The sequence below is a fragment of the Lissotriton vulgaris genome, chromosome 12 (assembly GCF_964263255.1).
Source record: "Lissotriton vulgaris chromosome 12, aLisVul1.2, whole genome shotgun sequence".
Classification (NCBI taxonomy): domain Eukaryota; kingdom Metazoa; phylum Chordata; class Amphibia; order Caudata; family Salamandridae; genus Lissotriton; species Lissotriton vulgaris.
The window spans coordinates 460,954,328-460,977,656 of record NC_141700.1 but is presented as its reverse complement, the minus strand read 5'-3'; the positions used below and the strand labels follow the sequence as shown (position 1 = coordinate 460,977,656).

Sequence of the window (23,329 nt, the reverse complement as noted above, 5' to 3'; positions counted from 1 at the left end):
GTGAAAGCACAAACCAGAAACTAGCTTGTGGCAGCTACAGTTTGCAAAGAAAGTGGAAGATATTGAAGACATGTCCGAGGGACGGGAAAAGAATGAGGATGGATCGATTCTTAGGAAGAGGTGAGGGGCCTAAATGAGAAAGTGAACAACATATATGCTGAGAAATAGAGATACCGAGGGGAGAAAAGTAAAGAAGTAAAGAATGTGACATATAAGAGATAGAGGAACAAGAGTGTAGTGTAGTTCCTATATTCCCAATAGGCTTTGCGCATTGGAATAATATATCCTATAGATTAGATGTAGGACTGAGGTTGACTAGGTCTCTATCCAATATATTAAACTTAATAGTGAGTGCCAGCTAGCTCAGAGGTCACTAGAAACTTTCTCGAATTCACAAGAAGGGATTAGTTTCTGACAACCGCATAAACATGACAACTTTGTTTCCCAAGAATAAGAAATATATCTCTAGAGTCGCGGAAACAATAGATAAGTATTTCACTCAGTCAATCATGTATGCTTCGTTTCAACAGAGGTGCAGAGAGATAGAGAGAGACGGGCGTTTTCAATGAAAAGGGTTTATTGAACAGTCTTCTTTCTCATGCAAGAGAAGTGAACTGCTACAAACATTATGCAGACTGTAAAGTATAATGCGTACAGCGAGAACAATATTATAAAATAATACTGAAAGAGCATTGTATGGTTTCTAAGCCATATAAAAATACATACATAAATAACAACTGGTGTTTCTAAAATACACCTACCCCAATGTACCTAACCTAAGTCTAGTACGCAGGAAGAAGTAAGTATTGTGCAGCATAGGTTTAGTTTTCTTTGCCAAGAATCTATCCAAGATTTCTCTAGGTTCTAATCAGCTCCATACCTTAGTTAGAATGAATGGAGGTCTGGTATCTCTGTCTCGGGATTCGATTTCCCAACACCCCGCAAGGGGAGCTTGGAAATACTGGAGCTGGATTCTCCGCAGGAGAATAGACAGCTTCCTGATCAGTGCGTATGCTGGAGGGTCGGCTTCCTTCAGCACTTGCTGTAGCGAGATGCGTCGGGCAAGTAGATAGTCGAACTGCTCCTAACTACAGTGTCTTGCTAGAGCAAGTGGAGGTATCTTTATACCTTGAAGGTGTCTAGGAATGCCATAGTTTGACGTAAAGTCAGGCATAATAACGCCAGGAAAGAACCCCAAGGGAATAGTTGTTCTTTGCAAAGTACATGAGTTCTTGGACAAATCAATATTCAAGCAAGGAGAAGTTCCCTAACTGCTAAAGCCGATTTTCCAAGAAATCGTTGTGAGATCTCTGTATTGGGGAGGCTAATTCCTCTTCTTCAGCAGAGTCGGAAGTCAGGCGAGCGAGATGGGAGGAAGGCAGGCAAGCCGAAGAAAGCAGTCGTGAGCAGCAGCTGAGAGTAGTGAGGCGTACTGTGGGGCAAGAAGCGGAGACCCGTTGAGGCACCTCCGAGTGGTCTGGGCAGCCCCTGGGTCTCCAAGCCGGGAACCGCAGAGAGGCTGTGACTCACCGTGGGCTGCCGGTGCAGTTGCCTCCTAGTCGGGTGTCTGTAAGGTTACCTGCGTGCTCTCGCCTTACGGGGCTGGAGCAAAACATCTACTGAGTCACGGCAGGAGCAGCGACTCCATTACCAGCGCAGCAGGAACCGTGAAACTTTTTGTCCAACGCTGGGAAGTTAAATACCAATTACTTTTGCGGCAGGAGCCTAACATTCCTTGTCTTTGCCGCGGGCTATTAACTAATGTGGCAGGAGCCGCATAACATTTTGCAGGAGCCGCGAGTCAACTACCAGGAGCAGCAAAAACTTATTTGCTAAACATTTGGATGTAGAAGCGAGAGCTGCTGTGACTTGAAAGCGGCGTCGGAGAAAAGTTTGTAGAGTAGTAGTGCTACGGAGCACTACGGTGGCACAAAGGAGTTGTGCTGTGCTGCAGGGAGACACGGAGTTGGAAGCGCTGAGACACTGAGGAAGACGTCGAGAAAAACCCCAGGAAAACGCCAAGAAAAAGCTGCATTGCCCGCATCGCCCCCAATACCACGTCTGACGACAGCCCTGATGGGGTTTGAAGCGCCTGCCTGAGGGGGCTTAAGGGGGCCCTGCCTGAGGACTTGAAGTCAGCCCTGGGTGCCGGAGGCAGAAAGCTATAGAAAGCTACAGCGCGGCGCTTCCTAGAACTCATAGTGCCGGCAGTACCCCGCAGTTTTGAACAGCTTGTGGTATTCTAGAAGCGAAAGGATCTGTGAGGAACATCACCTTACTTTACCGCACCTGTTGGAGTTGGAGCTTGAATTAACCTGCTGACCGGTGAGGGTGCGCCTGTGGCTGTGGCGAGCTGAACCAGGGCCGACAGCTCTGCTCAAAGAACGAGGTGGGAGGTCGGAGGCCGGAGGCGGCCCCTCTGCGACTCCCCTGTGACTGCAGCCAGACTGGGAGGCAAGGCGCAGCGCTCTTGTTGTTGTTGGGTTGGCGAAGCACGGATCCGACAGCGGGGAAGGAGCCTCAAGGAGCTCTAAGGAAGGAGTCTCAAGGAGCCCCAAGGATCCCCCAAGTTACGCCCCTGAGTACCTGCCCGCACCGCTAGCCTGCTTGTTAACAAGCCCAGGCGAGCTCAGCTGAGCGAGGAGCCCAGGCGGTGCACCAGAGGTGTAGCTGGTAGTTGGACCACCAAGGCCGTCTACTGCCCTTCTGCCGCTGCCTGTTGTCTGTTGGCTGCTATCTTGTCGGCCAGAAGGTCGACCACGCTGCATGATATCAGGGCGGGTCCGAGGATTTCCTATGAGCAAAGGAAGCACAAAAACCGCAAACAAACACCGAAGGCGCTCGATGGGACTAGGGAGGAACCACCAACCAAAACTAGGCCGACAACACAGAGCGATTGCTCATTAATTGATATAACATCAGATAAATCGGATTCTAACAGCTCAAGAAGCGAGCAAACAACAAAAGCAGAAAAGAGCAGTAAAACAAAAACCTGCCAAACTATGTTTCAGCCAAAAATCTATACAAAGTTCTGTTTCTTAAAAAACGCGGGGGATACCTTACTTTCAAACATTAATGAATTATCAGGCCTACAGCAACCTATCGAACCATCCCACCCCCCACAGCCTTTACAGCCTTTACAGTACATTGGCACACTGACCGACAACAACAGCAAGGGAAGCCCTAGCCCTACAGCCAGAAGTTCACGGCAAGTGACATCAAACCCTCAGTGCGATAAAAGCTGGATAACTCAGGACACTACAACCACTGGGAAAAAGCTCGGAGAAAAATTGTCTTAGAAACCAGCCTAATCCAAGTACACAGGACAGACGATGCAAAAAACCTGTCTGTAGACAAACTTGATAACAGCCAAATAGACATCCGCGACACTGCTGATGACACACCTTGTGAGGAAAATGTAATCAGCACGCGTATCGACATGCGTAGCGAAACCAACACATTAACGAACTGCGAACCAAGAAGCCAAGAGGCAACAAAGCACCTCAGTGACATCAAGGAGGCAAGCGCAAAGGAGCGCTGGAAAGAGAATGAATTATCCCTGGAAGCCCTAGCTACATCTCACATCGCAAAAGGGATTGACTATAACAGAACATCGAGGCCTGGGAGGAATATAGCTAATGCCACCAACTTCCCCGTCAGAGGTGTTAGAAATATCTTCATACCTGGGAAAGGAAGAGTGGGAAGATCTCCTTACAGCATATTCCGAAGTTAAGAGCAGAAACGGGATGAGCGCTAACACACCGATTATGATAACTGATGGCTCCCAGGAACAACCGGTGGAGGAGGCAGTCACGTCAGAGAGGGCTCAAAAATGATTCATAACTCCAGGAAATCAAACAGAAACCCCAAAACTCACAAAGCACAAAAGCGCTTGGCCCAGCCTGCTAAAAACAATACAACTCCTGGTAGAAGCCCTTCACTATCAATCGGACAAAATGGACACTCAATTAATGCTAATGGACACATTGGCTGTATTTGTGGTTGCCATTGACGGGAAGCAGGGCACTCTAAACACGCTTCTTTAAAACAAGTTTGATCAGTCGCAAGACGCAATTAGGACCAACAGAGGTGGATGTGGATGCGTCCCAATTATTGATAAACTGTCTTCACTCCCAACAATACTGAGCGATCTGTGCACACAGCTTAAAAGGTCTGCTCAGTGCCAACAAACCAATCCCTGTGAAGGTCTTTTTGGAGAAGAAATAGAAATCTCAAGGAACACAGAATTGCTGAGAACTAACAAACAAGGAAACTCCAAAACAAGAGACCCCTTATCCAATATATCCAAAAGTATAGTGGCCAGCGAAACTGGAACATCATATCCTCTACTTCCTGAAACCTTGGAAGAAGATAAAGCAGAAACAAAAATGAACGCTAAACAAAGACGAGCAAAAAAACGTGAAGGCAGGAAACATAAAACACACTTGAACCGCGAAGGCTTTATGCATCTCTTTGGGAAATCCCTTGCTGCAGAACAAAGTATACTCCAACCTGAGGGAGGCACTAGTATATCAGAGACTCCTGCAGAGGTAATAGCACCAACTCAAACTACCACCATGAAGGGGCAAAAAATCAAGAACTTGGAAACACTTGGACATATTATGCATGAAGATCCTGAAGCCGGGTCACAAGACTCACGCCTCCAACCCTGCGGGGCCAGCAAAGCAACTCTTGAATCCGATTCGAAATGGTCACCAAAAAGCAGTAAGATGTCTAGTACTCATTTTTCACAAATCATCAAGCAAGAACACACTCCGGGTAAAAGGCCTGGGAATAACACCGCAAGACACTGTATCCAGAACAAGGACATAGACCCAAGGGAGAGTTGAGAAGTGGGTTACTAAACGTTAGGTCCCTCCCCTATATGCCACTGAGATACAGCTACTGATCGAATCCAGTAACCTGGATATCCTGATTCTAACGGAAACTTGGACGGTGGCTGGACTAGAGCTAGAACTGGGGCCGGCATGCCCAGTGGGGTATAAGATTCTCCATAACCCCAGGCCTAAGGAACGAGGGGGAGGAACAGGAATCATCTTCAGGGAGGAACTGAATATCGCTATGTTGGACATAGATAACATTTCCTGCGCTGAATTTTTTGGGATGTCGATTAAACATGACTCAGGTCACTGCCTTACTGGCCTAATCTGCTACAGGCCACCAGGGTTCATTAATGCTACGCAACAACAGGAACTGATCGCTGTCATTAACAACTTGACACTCACCCATAGCAGATTACTAGTACTGGGAGACTTCAACCTATGGACCAACAGTAATCTAGACACAGCCTACCATAACATCATACAATCCTGCGCCAACCTAGGGCTAAAACAATGGGTAACTACTCCTACACATAGGGAAGGAAACATTCTAGATCTAATCTTCGCTGAAGAAGATCTTATAGCCATGGGAAAAATCCAACCAGTGGGATGGTCAGATCACCATCTTATAACATTTGATATCCACACCCTGGTTAACATAGGACCAGCTAATACACAGGTCAGAACTTTTATTAGCCGTGACTGGAAAGGACTACTAAAAAGGAAAGGGGAAAAAGAGACTGATCTTTTTCAGCTGCAGACCCTCTTTAAACCAGAGAACGGTATTACCGCGAACTACCGATCACTCTGTGATCATGTAACCAGGAAACTTGACCACATAGCACCGCTGAAAGTAATCAGGAAAAGAGGCAACCCTTCCGCGCCCTGGTATACGGAAACACTGAAAGACCTGAAAAATGTTTGTAAAAAGGCGGAAAGGTAATGGAGAAAAGACTACACAGAACAGAATAGACTACTCTGGAGGCTGACTATAACCAAGTACAAGAAAGAGATTGCCACAGCCAAAGCAGAATACTTTGCAGCCAGTATCCTAAAAAGCTCTAATAAATCACGTGATATTTTTAAAATTGTAAAAGATTTGTCCCACCCTGAGTGCACCAATAGCAATATCAAACCTTCACAGGAACTATGTGATGGTTTGGCCTCTTTCTTTCAGGAAAAAATTACTAAATTAATAGAAAGCATGGAGGATGCCCCCACGGCCCTAGCGCAGCACAAGAGCAGCATGGACAACGGGAAGAAGAGTGAAGGAATGGATGGACACCTAATGCCAGGGGCTATTTTGGATAATTTCGATACTCCCGCAGAACAAGAGTTCGCGCAAATAGCCCTCAGCATAACATCCGGATCCCCACTGGATCCTTTACCCCATAAAGTAATAAAGGAATTTGGGACTGAATTCTTTCCGGTAATCCGTCAGTTATGCGTTCAATCCTTCGGCTCAGGACCTGTACTGAGAGAATGGAAACGGGCAGTTGTCACACCCCTGTTAAAGAAATCGAATTTGGACCCCAACTGCCATAAGAATTACGACCCATCTCGCTCCTGCCGTATCCAATTAAGATCACGGAACGGCTGGTCAGTAGGTCACTGTCCCTCTTCCTGGAAACAAATAACATCCTTGAAGAGGAGCAATTCGGGTATAGACCAGCCCATGGGACCAAATCAGCTTTACTGATGGTCCTGGATGACCTGAGAATGAGGGCGGACAGGGGAGAATCAGCAATTCTAATTCGGCTGGACCTGTCCGCCGCGTTCGACACGGTGAGCCATGACATCCTGCTGACAAGGCTGAAAACCATTGGAGTGGAGGGAGCGGCGCTTGACTGGCTCCGCTCTTACCTGACAGATAGATGGCAGGCAGTGGCACTCCCTCCGTACCAGTCTGAGTTTGCTACGGTCCCACATGGGGTCCCACAGGGGTCTGCGATCAGTCCGATCCTCTTTAATGTTTACATGCAACCCCTGATGGGCATCATCAAGGCTCACGGCATTAGCGTGATCAACTATGCGGATGACACGCAGCTGATGATTTCTCTTGATAGTGCCCATGCAGAATCACTTGAGACCTTCCACACCTGCATGCTGGAAATGGCAACCTGGCTAAAAAATAACTCATTACAGTTTAACAGCGGCAAAACTGAGATAATGCACTGCAAAGTGGGAAGAATAGCCAGAAACCTGCCTGGTGACTTTTGGCCTCTTGACTCAGGTGAGCTATTGACACCAGTAAAAACGGGGTCAGCCTTAATGACAACCTGAGTCTGGAGACCAACGTCAACAGACAGGTGAGCAGCTGCTTTGCCTTAATGCGGGGCCTCCGAAAGCTGCTGCCTCTCCTTCCAGCACAGACAAGAGCAACCGTAGTCAGGAGCACTATCCTTAGCCGCCTGGATTACTGCAACGCTCTGCTACTGGAATCCCCTGCATATTTGATTTCCAGACTCCAGAGTATCCAGGCGGCAGCAGCGAAAATGGTACTCTCGCGAGGACGACGGTCTTCCACCACTCTGGCTCTGGCCGAGCTACACTGGCTGCCCGTGCATCAGAGGATTATGTTCAAATCTCTATGCACTGTTTTTAAGGCAGCACACGGTTTGGGTCCCAAACCTCTTCAGAACAAATTCAAATGGTATGCACCCACACGGACCCTCCGATCCTCTTCCACTAATCTCATTAGTATACCTAGGATCAGGAAAGCCACTCATGGTGGCAGAGCCTTTAGCATAGCTGCAGCTCATCTCTCGGAATAGCCTCCCCATTGCAATTAGGAAAGCAAACAAATTGATGCTTTTCCGCAAAAAGATAAAGACTTGGCTCTTCCCAAAAATCTAACTTCCCAAGAGCATTCTGCTCAATTCACTCTTTCAGCTCTATGTTGCTCAGTTTTTAGTCGCACTTTCACAGCGACAGGATGCCCGTAGGGTTGCAGTGCGCTTTAGAAATGGCATAAATAAATAAAATAAATAAATAAATAACCCGGAACCAAAAAATCTAGGGAAGGGCAAAGGGCCGACAGATAGTCAACTAGCTACTATTACTCAAGCGATTCCGTCCGCACACATATGGGGGAATTGGATAGAAGAAGAACCAGCAACCACAATGACTGCGGATCCCATATGCCACACCCCTTGGCCCGGAGAGAACTACCATCTGGCTAAGCCGCCTGCACCAAATCAGCACATATTTGGCCAAGCAACAAGAGACACTGTAGTCAATACTAACCAGGCCAAACCAACTGTAACACGATTAGCAGAGCATAACCCATCATGCCAATCTAATAAAGAGAGTGGGATCACAAACGAACAAAGAAATGTAACAGGTGCCACATGGTTCAACCTGGATTACATCTCGCAAGGAAGGCATGATACACTTAACAGAGGTAACATCCTACGCTTGTTATCTCATATCCCCTCTCTGGTAGAAGTGAAAAGCTCTGACCTGGTCTCTATCGAATTCATAGACGATGATGGTACAGGCAGAGAAAAAACGAAAGCAACTTGGACCACTATAGCAATCTCTCAGAAAATACAAGCCGAAGCTGAGACTTTCAAAAATTGGGGGATAACAATAAAACCATACACAAAGCCAAGATATCCCGAAATATTAATTCCGGTGGCAAAGGTGGAAGACCAGGTCATCGCAAAAAGCCCCAGAACTTCTGTTCTTAGAGGAGCGCCAGGGCCAGGTGGAACAAGCAATGACCAACATACCGGCATCACTCGACGGATCGGAGATGAAAAAACATTACCAACTGGATTGTCAGACTTAAGATGGATAGCCAGAACAATAAACAACAACAAATGACAAACCGGCTCAAAGTCAAGTGAGTGCAATCATGATCTATTACGTATATGTTAGTGGAACATCAACGGCCTAGCCTCTAAAATATCTGACGCAGATCCCCCGCATCTCCAGGGATACTAACGCTTCTTTACCGGTGCTAAAAGGACAGCCAAATACTGGCATCTACAAGGCGGCCTAGTAACATATGTATCAGCCACAAGCACCCTCACGGTAAAAGAAGTTGGACCATCTTCTACAGCCTCGCTGGCAGTAAACTTTCCTTTGGCGCAATTAAAAACAGGTAATGCTGATACCGACTTTACTCTGATCAACGCCTATGTTCACCCCAGAAAGAAATCAAAGGCAGTCAAAGACCTATGCAACTACATGGAGGAGTGCATAAGGGAAAGATCTACAACAAACGTCATGCTCACTGGGGACTTCAATCTTAACCCCTTAAGTGCTGCTGACGGCCAATGGTCGTCAGCAGCGCTACCTCCCCAGTGCTGCGCACGACCATTGAACGTCCATTCAGCACTAGTTCTAATGGACAGCGCAGCACTGGGGAGGAATGTGTAATAGCAGCTAAGGTGTTAACCTCATGGGCATCTCACAAGAAGATGAGATCCTAACTCAAAACTCAATTTGGGCCATCCCACCACAAGGGAAGTCGCAAATATCCAAACAAACAAAACTAGGCAATCAGACTCTAGAAGAATTGGAACATTTTAACATCAGGGCTCTAAATGGAAGATTTGCCGGAGACAACCATCCGGCCTCAACATTTCACTCAACAAGAGCAAGTAGCATTTTAGACTACACTTTCATTTCACTACCATTATTTCAACACACAACCTCTTTTCGGATAGGTAAAAGCACAGATAGTGATCATTGCCCTCAAGAAATCACTCTCGAAACCATGAAGCCCAAATTTGAGCTATCCAACGAACCAAAATAGTCGGTCCATACCGTTAATTTAAAAAAAATCAAATACTCGGCAGCAACTGATGAAACTCTAATAGAAAGGGCAAAACAGCATTTTTAGGCTTGCACTGGATCAAGTGAAATTGTTAAATGGGAACAATTTACAAAAACCATGTCTATCTACGCTACAAGACCTAAGTGAAGCATGACCACCTACGGAAACTAAAAGTAACATTGAAAAAACTAAAATGGGAAGCTAATAAATCCATGGAGGATACTTTGTGGGCAAGACTTCACTCTGATACTAAACGGAACGATGGGGCAAGGTTCTGGAGAACCATAAACTCCTTCATAAGACCTATGCATAGTGGGGTTTCATCCAATATCACAGAAGAAACATGGGTAAGCTATCTTGGAACCCACTTTAATCAGGCCACAGGAAACAACCAGGCGTTAATACCGGACTGTGAGATGGATACTTGTAAAAAATTCAAAGTACAATCACCCCAAATGCACATTAGCATCCAAGAAGGTCAGAAATCGATTTTAAATGATGATTTGCCGAACTTACAAAACACTATCCAGCGCCAAATTAAGAAAGGAAGAAGTGAGGGAGCTCCAGGACCAAATGGAATACCGCCAATCCTCTACAAGCAAGATGTGAAAGGCTGGGCAGCGGCACTCGAACCCCTTTTTCTGGAGATAAGGCATTACAACATCCTGCCAGGCTCCTGGAAGGGCTCTATCATTTCTCCAATTTTTAAGGCAGGAGAGGAGACAAGGCTTCCCCTCAAAACTATCGATTGGTGGCCTTAATTGATAATGAGGCAAAGTATTTTGCAGGTATACTCCTGGAGGAGTTGTTGGCATATGCCACAGAGAAATCCCTAATTCCGGTCAACCAGACAGGCTTTGCCAAATCAGTAGGCACAATGACCAATATTTTAACTATGGGTATGCTCATAGATAAGGCAGAATCAAACAAAATTCCCATCCATTTTTGTTTCATAAACTATAAGGCCGCCTTTGATCACATAAATCGGAATATTTTATGGTCAAAACTGAATGGCTGGGGGATATCGAGACCTCTGCTGGATCTGCTGATCAACCTCCATACAGAGACCTGGGTACAGATAAAGGTGGGGGACGGATCAATTCTGTCAAGGCGCATACAGACCAACAAGGGCCTCAAACAAGTCTGCGTCCTGGCCCCCACTCTCTTCAACCTGTTCTTAGGCGACCTTGTACCGATCCTAAACAGCTGCAATTCCCACGCTCCTAAATTAGGAGGGCTCCAACTACCCTGTCTTCTATATGCAGACGATATAGTCTTAATAAGCCACACAAAGGTAGGGCTTCAACATCTTGTGAATGCAACACAAAGCTACTCAAAAGCATACAAACTGACAATAAATCTGGAGAAAACTCAGTCAATGACCATCAGTAAGAGCAAAGGAAAATCTATATTGTGGTTCTGGAACAACATACGAATTGAAGACACGCCAATGTACAAATATTTAGGAGTAAAGATTGATAACAGCGGGCAGTTTACCGCCCAGAGAACGAGCATCAGAGGAAAAGGGCTCGCTTTGGCAATCTCTTTAAAAACATTAAACAGCAAAGTCTCTGGACCCTCTCTTTTTCCTCTGGCACAAGTAATCCGTGCCAAACTTCTGCCAACAATTACCTACGGGAGCGAGGTACTCAGAGGCAGAGACGCTAAGATCCTTGACAATACAATTATAGCTGCCTACAGAATCATTTTTAGCCTGCCCAAGCGAACTTCATCAGCACAAATCAGGCTAGAGTTCGGTATCCAACAACAGCTACTGGCAAGACAGGGGGCCTATATTTCAGCCTGGGATAAAGTGAGGAAATCCAAACAAGGAACTATAAACGAGCACCTATGGACGGAGCTAGAGCAACATCCATCCTCACCAGCAGCCAAGTACCTTACGAGCAGCCTGGCAAATACGGGATTAAAGCAGCTTTGGGACACCCCAGCAAATCATACAACATTTAAAAATCTGGTCAAGAAATCCATCAAACCACTATCGTGGGTTCAAGACAAGGCAGCCCTTTCAAAAAGAATGCACGGCTGGATGACCCAGAACTCCTACTCAACAAAAGCACCACAGAGCTACTTCGGTGTGGGTTATGCCAAACCCATTAAAATGTGTTTCTTAAAGTATAGGTTGGGCTTGCTACCCTGCACTCAAAACTTTCCATGCTGGCTAAAAGTCAAATCAGTCTCCCTCTGTCGGTTATGCGGCCTAGCGCAAGAGGACATGCTGCACTTGCTATGTTCCTGCGAGAAACTGCTGGATAAACGGAAATATCTGCTGAAACATCACTTCAATCGACGAGGGATACGCACACGAAGGAATGCAGTTCTTGCCTGTTTTGGATCCCAGGACTCCAGCTGATCTGTAGTTTTGTGAAATTTATGAAGGTAGTGGAAAAGAAGATGCCAAAAACTAATCTCTAAAGGTTTCGTTATAGTTTGACAAAACATAACAGCACCCATCGGCATGGCTGATTTAAAGAGAAAAATGAGGATACCGGGAAAGCAACAATATTTTACAAAACAAAACTGAATCAAAATTTTAAAAGACTAATCTAACAGGATGAAATTTTGTGCCTAAACATGATGTGTTAAAAACCCACCCAAAATACATAAAAATGCATAGGCAATGGTTGTACATGAAAAAGAGCATTTGTGCTGTACGCATTAAAGCTATGGTTCATTCAAAGCATATAGATGACATTTGAAAATTCTATCCGAATGAATCACAAAAATACATTTATGAAATGGCTCTTAAATACAGTAGAAAAGGTCGAGATCATTTCATGGCAGAATATATAAATTGTTTGAGTGTGGACAAGATCAAATATTGTCTCTTGGAAGGTTTTTTTCAAATAATTCTAGTTCTCTATGAATAGTTCTACTTTAAGCAGATTACTTTGTGGCCAAAAATTTTTTTTTAAAACAAATTTGGAAAAACAAAAGTTTGATCATAGAAAAAATAGGTTCCAAAGTAAGAAACTTGTTTTCCCTCAGAACACTGCGCGCCAACTTCAAAAGTCAGTGTTATTGTTTGGAGAAAACATAAAATCTTCTAAGTCTGTAAAGAATTTGTCTACTATTGTTGGTGAAAGTTGGACAACTTCGTTAAGTAGATGTGGAGTGGTGGAGAAGTAGACTAGGAGTCAAGGTGTCTAGTTTAGTGGGTTTATTATAAAACAGGCCTTCTAGCCGAAAACAGGACGGTTGTAAAAGTCTTTACAGTCTTTCAAAACAAGATAAAGCACTTCTCGGTGCAAAGCCTTCTGGGACTTGTAGTCGGTTCCGACCTCCTCTTTACTTCAGGTGTCTTGTGTCAGGGTGGATGGCCGTCAGTCACCGATACCAAAAGGAAAGAAAGACAAGAGAAATCTGTAAGGGGTTTGTTCGGAGACCATAGGATTTGATACGGGATGAGGGAAGTGTGGGGAGCTTTCACCCTTAACCGTCACCAGTGAGTCACGCCTGTGCTACTAAAGACTGGCCCGTTATACTGAAGCTTCCCCTCCCTTCGCTCCCTCCAACGCTCGACCCCAAACAGAGGAAATACGCCCTCGTACCTTGTGGAGCCACGTCCCTCCGGGGCCGTGGCTCGAGTTGTCTGGCTGCCCGTCTGTTCCGTCCTCGGGTCTTTTACTGCTCCGCGTGTCGTCCTCTTTCACGTCTGCTTCTTCCAAGTGAAAGCTTCCCGCGTCGTCCTGAGGCAACACCGAGTAGGTCCTGGCAAGCGTTCTTTCCTGGTGTTCTTCGACCGTTTGTCCTGCCGAACGACTTCCTCTTTCAGCTGCATCCCATTTGAAGGACTCCGCCTCACTTGACTTGTATGCCTCCTCCGGAAAGCCAGACTCCTTAAAGGGCCAGTGGTCCCCGGTCCAGATCTGAAAGAACATGAGAGAAGACGAGGGGAGGTAATGGGGAAATTGTTCCAACGTGTCCAATGTGGGTGAACCTGACTGTACATCCATCTCCAGCTCCTCCTCCTCACAAACCCCTACCCCAGATTGTTCACGATCGGGGAACAATGGAAACCGGGAAAGGAAGTCAGCATTTGCATTCTCAGTACCCTTTCTGTGGATAACCTCAAAAGAGAAGGGCTGTAAGGAGAGGAACCACCTGAGGATGCGTGGATTGTTCCCCTTATTGCGACTCATCCATTGCAAAGGGGCATGATCCGTGAAGAGCAGGAAATGGGCCCCTTCCAAATAATAACGGAGTTTCTCAACAGCCCACTTAATGGCCAAGCATTCCTTTTCGATTATAGGATACTTCTGCTCTCTAGGAAACAGTTTTCGACTGATGAAAAGGACAGGATGTTCAATGCCATCAGGTGCAGTTTGTGACAACACGGCACCCAGACCATGTTCGGAGGCATCCGTATGTAGGAGAAAGGGTTTTGAGAAATCAGGAGAGCGGAGAACAGGAGCAGAAGTTATGGCTCTTTTTAAGTCTTGAAAAGCTTTCCTAGCAGCTGCCGTGGGTTGGTGAAGGTCTTTGTTTTTGACATTCTTTTGGAGTAAATCCGTTAAGGGTGTCGCCAATTCAGAATACTGGGGAATGAAACGCCTGTAGTATCCCAGTAGACCTAGGAAGGCCCTAACTTCTTTTTTTGAAGATGGAAAAGGGGCCTCCACTATGGCTTTTACTTTTTCTGATTGTGGTTCTATAACTCCATTACCCAAAAGATAGCCTAAATACTTCACCTTCCTAAAGCCTGTTTTTGACTTCTTTGCATTTACATGTAGGCCAGCGGCTTGGAGGGCGGTGAACACTTGGGTACAGTGTTGGAGATGAGTCTCCCAATCAGGACTGAAGATGACAATGTCATCTAGGTAAGCTGACGAGTATTGCTGGTGGTTTTGCAATACTTGGTTCATTAAACGTTGGAAGTTGGAAGGGGCCCCATGTAACCCAAAGGGTAGGACAGTAAACTCGTAAAGGCCACTAAGGGTGGCGAAAGCGTTTTTTTCTTGGTCCTCCTGTTTAAGCGGCACCTGCCAATAACCTTTAGTAAGGTCAAGTGTAGTAATGAACTGGGCTTCCCCTAGCTTCTCTGTTAGTTCGTCCACCCTAGGGATGGGATAGGAGTCACATTTTGATATGGAATACACAGCCCGAAAATCAATGCAAAAGCGGACAGATCCGTCCGGTTTTGGCACTAACACTATAGGGGAAGACCAATTGCTGGTTGAGGGCTTGATAACACCTAGATCTAGCATATTTGCTACCTCTTTCTCTATAGCCATTCTTCTAGCAGCCGGAATTCTGTACGGCTTTTGTTTCACTATTTTTCCGGGGTGGAGTGGGGATAGTATGCTCTGCTAGTGAAGTTCTTCCTGGTAAATCAGAGAAGATGTGAGCAAAAGGGGTTAGGCTGTTCTGAAGCATGTTTTCCTGTTCTTGGGTTAGATCGGGATTAATGACCAACTGCTTTAGTGTAGAAGTGGAAGAGGAGACGTCCTCGACATGTTGTACGTCTTGTGGAGGAGGCCCTAGCCACTTCTTAAGAAGATTAATGTGATATAGCTGGCACTTCCTAGGAGTAACCTGTATCTTGTAGGATGTTAGGCCGACCTTTTCTGTTACCTTATAAGGGGCCTGCCATCCCGATTTGTTTTTCCCTATGGCAGTAGGCAACAGAACGAGAACCCAGTCACCAACAGATTACTGTCTCCACTTCTTTCCTTTGTTGTACAGCGTTTGCTGTTTCGTTTGGGCCTTTTCTAAATTAGAATCAGCGAACTCTCTTAGCTTATGTAGTTTGGAACGTAGACCTCTGGTATAGTCAAGAAAAGACTTTGTTTCTTCCTCCTTTTCTTGTTCCCAAACCTCTCTGGTAATTTCTAGGAGACTCCTGGGTTCTCTCCCATACAGCAATTGGAAGGGGGAACACCCTAAACTTGACTGTACTTCGCTCCGTACCACATACAAAGCGAGCGGGAGCAACATGTCCCATTCTCTACCCTCCACTGTTAGAAGTTTCTTTAGCGTCAGTTTGAGAGTGGCGTTGTAGCGCTCACACAACCCATCCGTCTGTGGATGATAAACGGACGTTTTGATGTGGGAGATGTCTAAGGTCTTGCAAATCTGTTTCATCAACTTTGAAACAAAAGGGGTTCCTTGATCAGTGAGGATTTCCCTAGGGAATCCCACTCGAGAAAATAGTTCTGTCAGCTTTTCAGAAATGTTCTGTGTGGTAGGAGTTCTTAGTGGAAAGGCTTCCGGATATCTTGTGGCATAATCCACAACCACCAGAGCATATATATGTCCTTTTTTCGTGCGGGGAAGAGGTCCGATAAGATCCATTCCGACCCTTTCAAACGGATTGCCTATAACTGGAAGAGGTTGCAAGGGAACTGCTGGGGGTGTATATGGGTTCTTTCTCTGGCATACCTCACACTCCTGACAGAACTTTGTGACATGTGCAAAGATCCCTGGCCAGTAAAAGTGCTGTAACAGCATTTGTGTGGTCTTTTGTGCTCCTCTATGTCCTCCAAGTGAAAGCTTCCCGCGTCGTCCTGAGGCAACACCGAGTAGGTCCTGGCAAGCGTTCTTTCCTGGCGTTCTTCGACCGTTGGTCCTGCCGAACGACTTCCTCTTACAGCTGCATCCCATTTGAAGAACTCCGCCTCACGTGACTTGTACGCCTCCTCCGGAAAGCCAGACTCCTTAAAGGGCCAGTGGTCCCCGGTCCAGCTCTGAAAGAACATGAGAGAAGACAGGGAGAGGTAATGGGGAAATTGTTCCAACGTGTCCAATGTGGGTGAACCTGACTGTACATCCATCTCCAGCTCCTCCTCCTCACAGTAGACTAACCGCACATAGATGCGAAGCATCGCCATCAGCGTCAGTCGCATTAGCAATGTTCGAAGTAGATGGTACCTGTGCGCCTGTTGCTCCCCGTATCTCACCGTCATCATGTTGCGTCTGTGAGATCTCAATGAATGCCGTCATCAGGATTGGTAGCCGCTGGGGACAACACAGTGCATGAGTCGTTACCTGTCCAAGCAAAGTATTAACTTCCGTTGGCAGGACTGATGGGAGTGTCAGACAGATGTCTAGCACGCATTCTTCTACACATAGCAGGCATCGTAGAACAGGTAAGATGCAATCTTGCCAGATTGGTCTGAATGATAGAAACCACGTGGTATTCAAATCTCTTAAACGGGTAAGTCCCAGAATCTGTATCATGCGCTCACAACACTTCATTGCCAGGAGAGTGTTCTCCATGGTGATCTGGGTGTCGATGGTGACTTGGCTTGCCATATTGGAGCAGAAGGAGCAAAAATAGTATCCCTGCTACGTGTCCCAAAATTAGAGGCAGTCCGCCAAACACAGAGTGCACAAAGTTTGGGAAAATGCCTAGGACTGCTTCAAATGTTGCTAACCGTCCCGAAAAAACTGTCTTAAATACATGCACAATACCACTGGTATCAGACATGTTTAAGATACGACCTAACATTTCTGAGAAATGTATAGGGCAGTTTGTGGATAAAAGGGCATGTATCTCTGCCGAAGTCCTTGCGACTTGCAGATCATATGTCTCTTTGGCTGAGGTCAGTGGCACAGTTTTTTGTAAAAGAATGGCTTTCATTCTGCTTAAAGTATCAATTCGTATAGAAGAGATGTTCAGTGAAGGCCATAACGGCGACTCCCCATCTGTCTTGGTTTTAGGAAACAATAATTGCATACAGCAAGTGACCCTGGCTGAATCAGTTACGAGATAGGGGGTTCCTGGCAACATGCCACAGCAGCTGTGATCATTCAGCATAATGTAACTTCCATTAGAAAGTTGCCTAAACATTAGATTAATCACCGCGGCTGGAGAACTTTGCAGGTGGCAGGATAAGTTGTTAGAGGAACCATCGCAGGCCCCGTGTAAATTAATACCCTGACATAAGAGAGAACTGCTTAGTGCGTTTTCGCAATTCGTCCCACTAAGAAACACCTCTTTTCCCCCACTCCAACATCTGTGTGTATAAGGTAAATCCCAGGATGTCTTGATGTATTCTTTACCCAACCTTTCATACACGCCTGCTGGTATACGTTTTAAGCAACACTGAAAATGGAAAATTGTAACAGGCAGAGTGATTGTTCCATGTATCATCCATTCTGTTGCTGGTTTCTCAGAAACAGTTAATGGCAAGCTTTTCAGTTTTTCAATGCTCAGCACCGTATAGTCTGCTCCCCTTTGTGCCAATGTGGTTTGTTTATCTGTAAGATTGAATTCAGAAAACAAAGACGTGGTGTTGATTAGACGCCAAGGCACATAGCCTGAGCGAAGGTTATGTAACATCCAGCCCAATAGCATTATAGAACGCAATTGTGACTGACCATGTTGCAACATGACCAAGTCCTGTTCCATTATGTCTATGGCAGAGGATACAATGCTGTCCAAAGAATATATTCTGGATGAAAGAGTCGTTAACCCATTGTCAACTACAGAGAGAAATTTCTCGTATTGTTCTGCTGTCTCTGCTTGCATAATCTTCCATGCTTCATTATAAGCAGCATAGATACCGGCGTATATAAAACGTTTATGATGCGGTTTAGTTGGTCCTTGTAAAAAGTCCCTCAGATCAAAACCATCTTTAAGTAAAGATAAGTGTTGTTTCACTTCTTTCAATGTAGATTTTTGTAGCCACTGAAGGCACAGTTTTCCTACACTGTATGATGTTACTATCCCTGGATGTTGTCTCTGGACATATCTTGGATCTGGCCTAGTGAATGTGAACCCTTGTGTCTTATTCAGGAATCTATATTGACAGCTGTTTGCGTCTGTGGGCAGATTAACCATTTTTTCCAACTAGGATATGTTCTGTTTGTGTTTGTGTCTCTGTAGTGTTTTTACTACCAGGTGTAGGTGTAGGTATTGACGGTTTGTTTAAATCTTTTATCTTAGCTAAGCCAAGACAAGATGACTGTTGACCAGTTTCATTTAAAAACATTATTTGTTCTGGGACGATACAGGCTCGAAATAAAGCTTCCAATCCCTGCACCTGCCAGTCTTTTATGCCCCAGACGGTTTTCGTCTCAATGTTGTCTTTCCAAAAGCCAAAACCTAATGTAGACAGCTGAGCATAAAAAGCTGCAGAATAAATTTGCTTAGTATTATTCAACATACTTTTCATTCCTGTCCTATTAACATTTTTAAAGTCAAATGATTCTGGATTTGAAACATTAAAACCTGAAAAGTACGGACATTTTTCATAAAATGTTTTTGAGCTACCCTTTGGTGGTGTAGGACAATGTTCCCATTGGTTGAATTTTAAAACATTTCTTGGGTTTGCAGATCTGTGCAAGAAATGATGACCATAGTGATTATAGCACTGTATATTTGTTCATAATCTGATGAACCATCTAAGTATTCATGATTTGTAAATTTTGCAGACATTTCTAAGTCTGACGTCATATTATTAACAGTCTCGAAGTCCCAATCATCAGAAAAGGTATTAGTTGAAACAAAGTCACTCAAGGCAACCTTCAATTGGTGTGGAATCTTCAACAGCTCTGCAGGACCAAAGATGGCATAATCAGTTCTGTCCCAAGCTATACCACCAGGCATAGGCAGGGCTGTGATGTTCACTGATGACAAGTCTCTTTGTTCACGATGGGATGATTTGTGTGGCTTGAGGAGTAAGTTGATGTTCTTACTTGCTGTGTCCTTTTTACTATGTCTTCCATTTATCAGCATTCCCAAAGTAATTACCATAGTCAACCAAAGTAGAAGAAAAAGTATATCCAACACAATCCAAAGTTCAATCCATGGTGAAACTAGATAAGTCTTTTCCAGGTGATGAAAAATTTCTGTAGTTTGTTCTTTAAAATTTCTTTTTACTGGGGTTGTTTCAGGTTCACTAGGATCCTCGGAAAACGTGTCAAAGTTAATGAAATAGCCAGAGGCAGTTCTGTCAATTGTAGGGATTGCATCAGGAATCGTTGGACCTACTTGATCACTTGTCATATTTGTATAGTCAGATGTTATTTCATTGTAGACAGGCGTTTCTTGACAAACTATTATTTGAGTCTCAAGAGGTACAAGTTCCATGGCTTTGTTGCATAGTCCTTTATTTCGCACTGCAGATTCTTCAAAGGTTATGAGTCTCTCAGTTTGAACCTCTTGGATAGTAGCCAAATTCAGGCGTCTGCTACATCTTTGGAGTCCACTTGGACTACTACTTATGAACGGCCACATCATGTGGTTTGACCAGGTGTATGGACACGAACCTGTTCTCCTTTTTACCAGCAAGGGGCGGCAGTATTACTGTTCTTGATCCATGGATTACTAGGACAGGTACTCGTTGTCTGTAAGAAGGCCCAAATTCCTTCTTGTCCGCAATCTTTTCCCTGACTAAATCCCCAATCTTTGGAATCCAGGTGGGCCTTGCTGGGACGGGTGGTGTTTCTTCAGTGGTCGTTGGCTTCAGCAACACGTTGCTTTTGCTTTTTCTTATTTCATTTAAGTCCTGCAAAACAGCCAAACAATCTTTGATATCAAAGGGTTTTTGTTTCACCACTGAAGCCGGAAATGGCGATTATGTACATGGCGCTGTACGAAGCGATGTGGATTTACAATAACAATCCTTACGACGGCCATATCAAAATATGGCGTCGTTATATCGATGACGTCTTCATGCTATGGAGAGGTGGAGAACAACAACTAAAAGAGTTTGTCGCTTGGCTTAACAACAGAAACCCTAATATTCAATTTACACTAGCATATGACAAAAAAGAAATTAATTTCCTCGATCTCATGGTAAAACAGGAGGAAGGCAAAATGTATACAACCTTGTACACAAAAGAGACTGACCAGAATACCTTTCTACATTTTTCGAGTTTTCACCAACTCAATCTGCGAGAGAACTTACCCCTAAGTCAATTCATGCGACTGCGCAGAAATTGCTCAAGGAAAACTGATTACTTTTCTAATGCCCAAGAACGGATGCAAAAATTACTTGAGAGGGGTTACCCAAGAAAATTGTTGAAGAGAACCATGAAAAGAACGTGGTACATCCCCAGAGAAACTCTTCTGACCCCCAAAGAGAAGATCAAAGAAGAAGCTCCAATCGTATGTGTGACCACATTCTCAGGAGCTACTACTGAAATTAAGAAGATCGTCTCCAAAAATTGGAATACAGTAAAAGGTTTAAAACCTTTTGACGGTCTGCCAATATTTGCATTAAAAAAGAATGAGAACGTGAGAAACAAATTGGTCCGTGCGGATACATCTCTGCCCATACAAGACAACTCTATCCAGACATTTTTTAATATTCCACCTATTAGAGGGCATAATAAATGCGGAAACTGTGTGTCGTGTGCGAGCACATTGGAAGGAACCACATTCACATATGGCCTAAAACAAATCAAACATGAGGACTTCACAAACTGCAACACACACAATGTTATATACTGTGTGCTGTGCCCATGCGGCCTTGCATATGTGCGCAAAACAAGCCAACCGGTCAAAACTAGAATATCACAACATCGCTTGAGAATCAGATGCAGAAAAGAAAGTGCACCAATGGTACCACACTGCATCGCAAAGAATCATGGACCAGATGATATAAAATGGACAGTGGTTAAACACATTAAAGGTAAAAATGTGCCCAAAAACCTATCAAAGCAGGAAGCCAAAACCATCATGTACTTAGGCTCAGTGGATAATGGATTGAACGAACTCGCCGAAATATCAAGTTTTATATGATGTACTTTCACACACTAGTCAAACACTCAGATCTGTTTGCCGGGTACAGGTATGATACAGGTAAACTAAGCACATGACACACGATACATCTGAAGGTCTAGTCCCCAGAATCAACACCGGGCCGTGTTAAAAAGAAGTATGTCCGCCCGCAAGTAAAAATGATTGCACAGGACACCTCCTCCCCGGGAAGCTTCAACTCCAGTAATGCGATATTTTCTCCAAGCGTAAAGCACAGTAACAGAGGACCTGTTGGAGACATAAGACATTGTCTGCACACTGTGTAAAGATAAGGCTGATGTTATTCTACCTACGAGATCGCTTGGCTTAAATTGTATTTACAATGGACTTAGAAACGCAGTTAGCCTCAAGCACCATAGCAATGCGATGAATAACCAAGCGGCTTTTATACCACCTAGGAGTCCGACCAATAAAAAGGTAGATGCGAGAAAACAAGTCTTTAAACAGCCAATGACTGGAGTTTATGTTCCATCCAGGAAACAGACGAGCCCGGCACCGAGGGAACGCCGTGAAACGAAGAGACGCCATCCCACAACTGCCGGAGAAAACAACATCATACGGCAGGGCAAACTACTAAGAATAGCAGGTACGACATGCCCGCGAATCAGACAATGCGACCCCGCCGAGCATGACCCGCGGGTGGACCCCCCGGGCACTGGCCTATTAACCAACTTCGTAGTGCTTCATATGACTAGGGCTAATTCACCAACCCCTTTTTTGACCACTTCCCCAACAATGTCAATTCAAAACGGGTTTTGTAAACATGACGCTCTAGCATTAAAAGGAAAACAATCATGCTGTTTTTCTTTTTCTTTTTCTTCCTCCCCCTGACCAGCACACCTCTGATTAATCCAGGTGAAGACCCTGCCACGCAGGCTACCCTATAGAAACGTCACGACGCTGGGCTCAGCGATCGATGTAATCTAAAGAAAGGAACAAAGATAAGAGAAACCGCCTCCCTATCACAAGGGTATGTGACCCTCACTTTCTTTTAATTTTCAGTTCTCAAAAACTTGCTAATAAGACTCCTGATCCCAAAACTAAAACATGCCCCTTACAATTTTACAGGTATAGCATGATGTCCTACAATAAACAACAGTGAGCCCTGATGAAGACCTTTGCAAATTTATCTCCTGTCATCCCACAGAAGGTCGAAACGCGTAGGCTTATCTTTCAGGCCAGGAGAATTGGATGCCTTATGACCTAGCATACTAATAGGACATACAGTGAGAGATGAATCTCACACCACGGCCAAAAAACCCTTAAAAGATTTCTCCGACCTAATACAGGACTACATTTATTGTCTCTTTGTGGAAAATAATTACACCCCAAAGATAGTCAAGTTATTGATCTAAAGTAGGACCGTTCTTTCTTTCTTAAATTCGAAAGATTTTGTGTGTCTTAGGAGCAAAAACACGAGGACTTAAGGTCCCTTCATTATTGTGTATATATGTCCAATGTTGTGTAGTGGAATGTTATAATGTTTATGTAATGAATTCACTTATATTTTTTGATACATGTTGAATGTTTTTCTATCTAAGGAGATGATTTAAAAAAATGTGCTAACACCCTATTGTTTATCATTAAATAATTCTAAAGAAAATGCTAAAGTATAAACTGTTGACAATGTCAATAAATTAGGACATTGGTTGAAATCAAGTGTATAATTCGTGGTGTCAGAGGCATTTGTTATTTGTCACAAAAGTGAATGAAATAGCCAGAGGCAGTTCTGTCAATTGTAGGGATTGCATCAGGAATCGTTGGACCTACTTGATCACTTGTCATATTTGTATAGTCAGATGTTATTTCATTGTAGACAGGCGTTTCTTGACGAACTATTATTTGGGTCTCAAGAGGTACAAGTTCCATGGCTTTGTTGCATAGACCTTTATTTTGCACTGCAGATTCTTCAAAGGTTATGAGTCTCTCAGTTTGAACCTCTTGGATAGTAGCCAAATTCAGGCGTCTGCTACA

At 44.5% G+C, this 23,329-nt stretch overlaps 1 protein-coding gene across 1 annotated transcript in view; it reads left to right on the top strand.

The window, feature by feature from the left end:
- The window catches only part of LOC147676777 (uncharacterized), a 471,331-nt gene that overhangs the window by 283,162 nt on the left and 164,840 nt on the right, over positions 1-23,329 (top strand). The window lies entirely within an intron of this gene.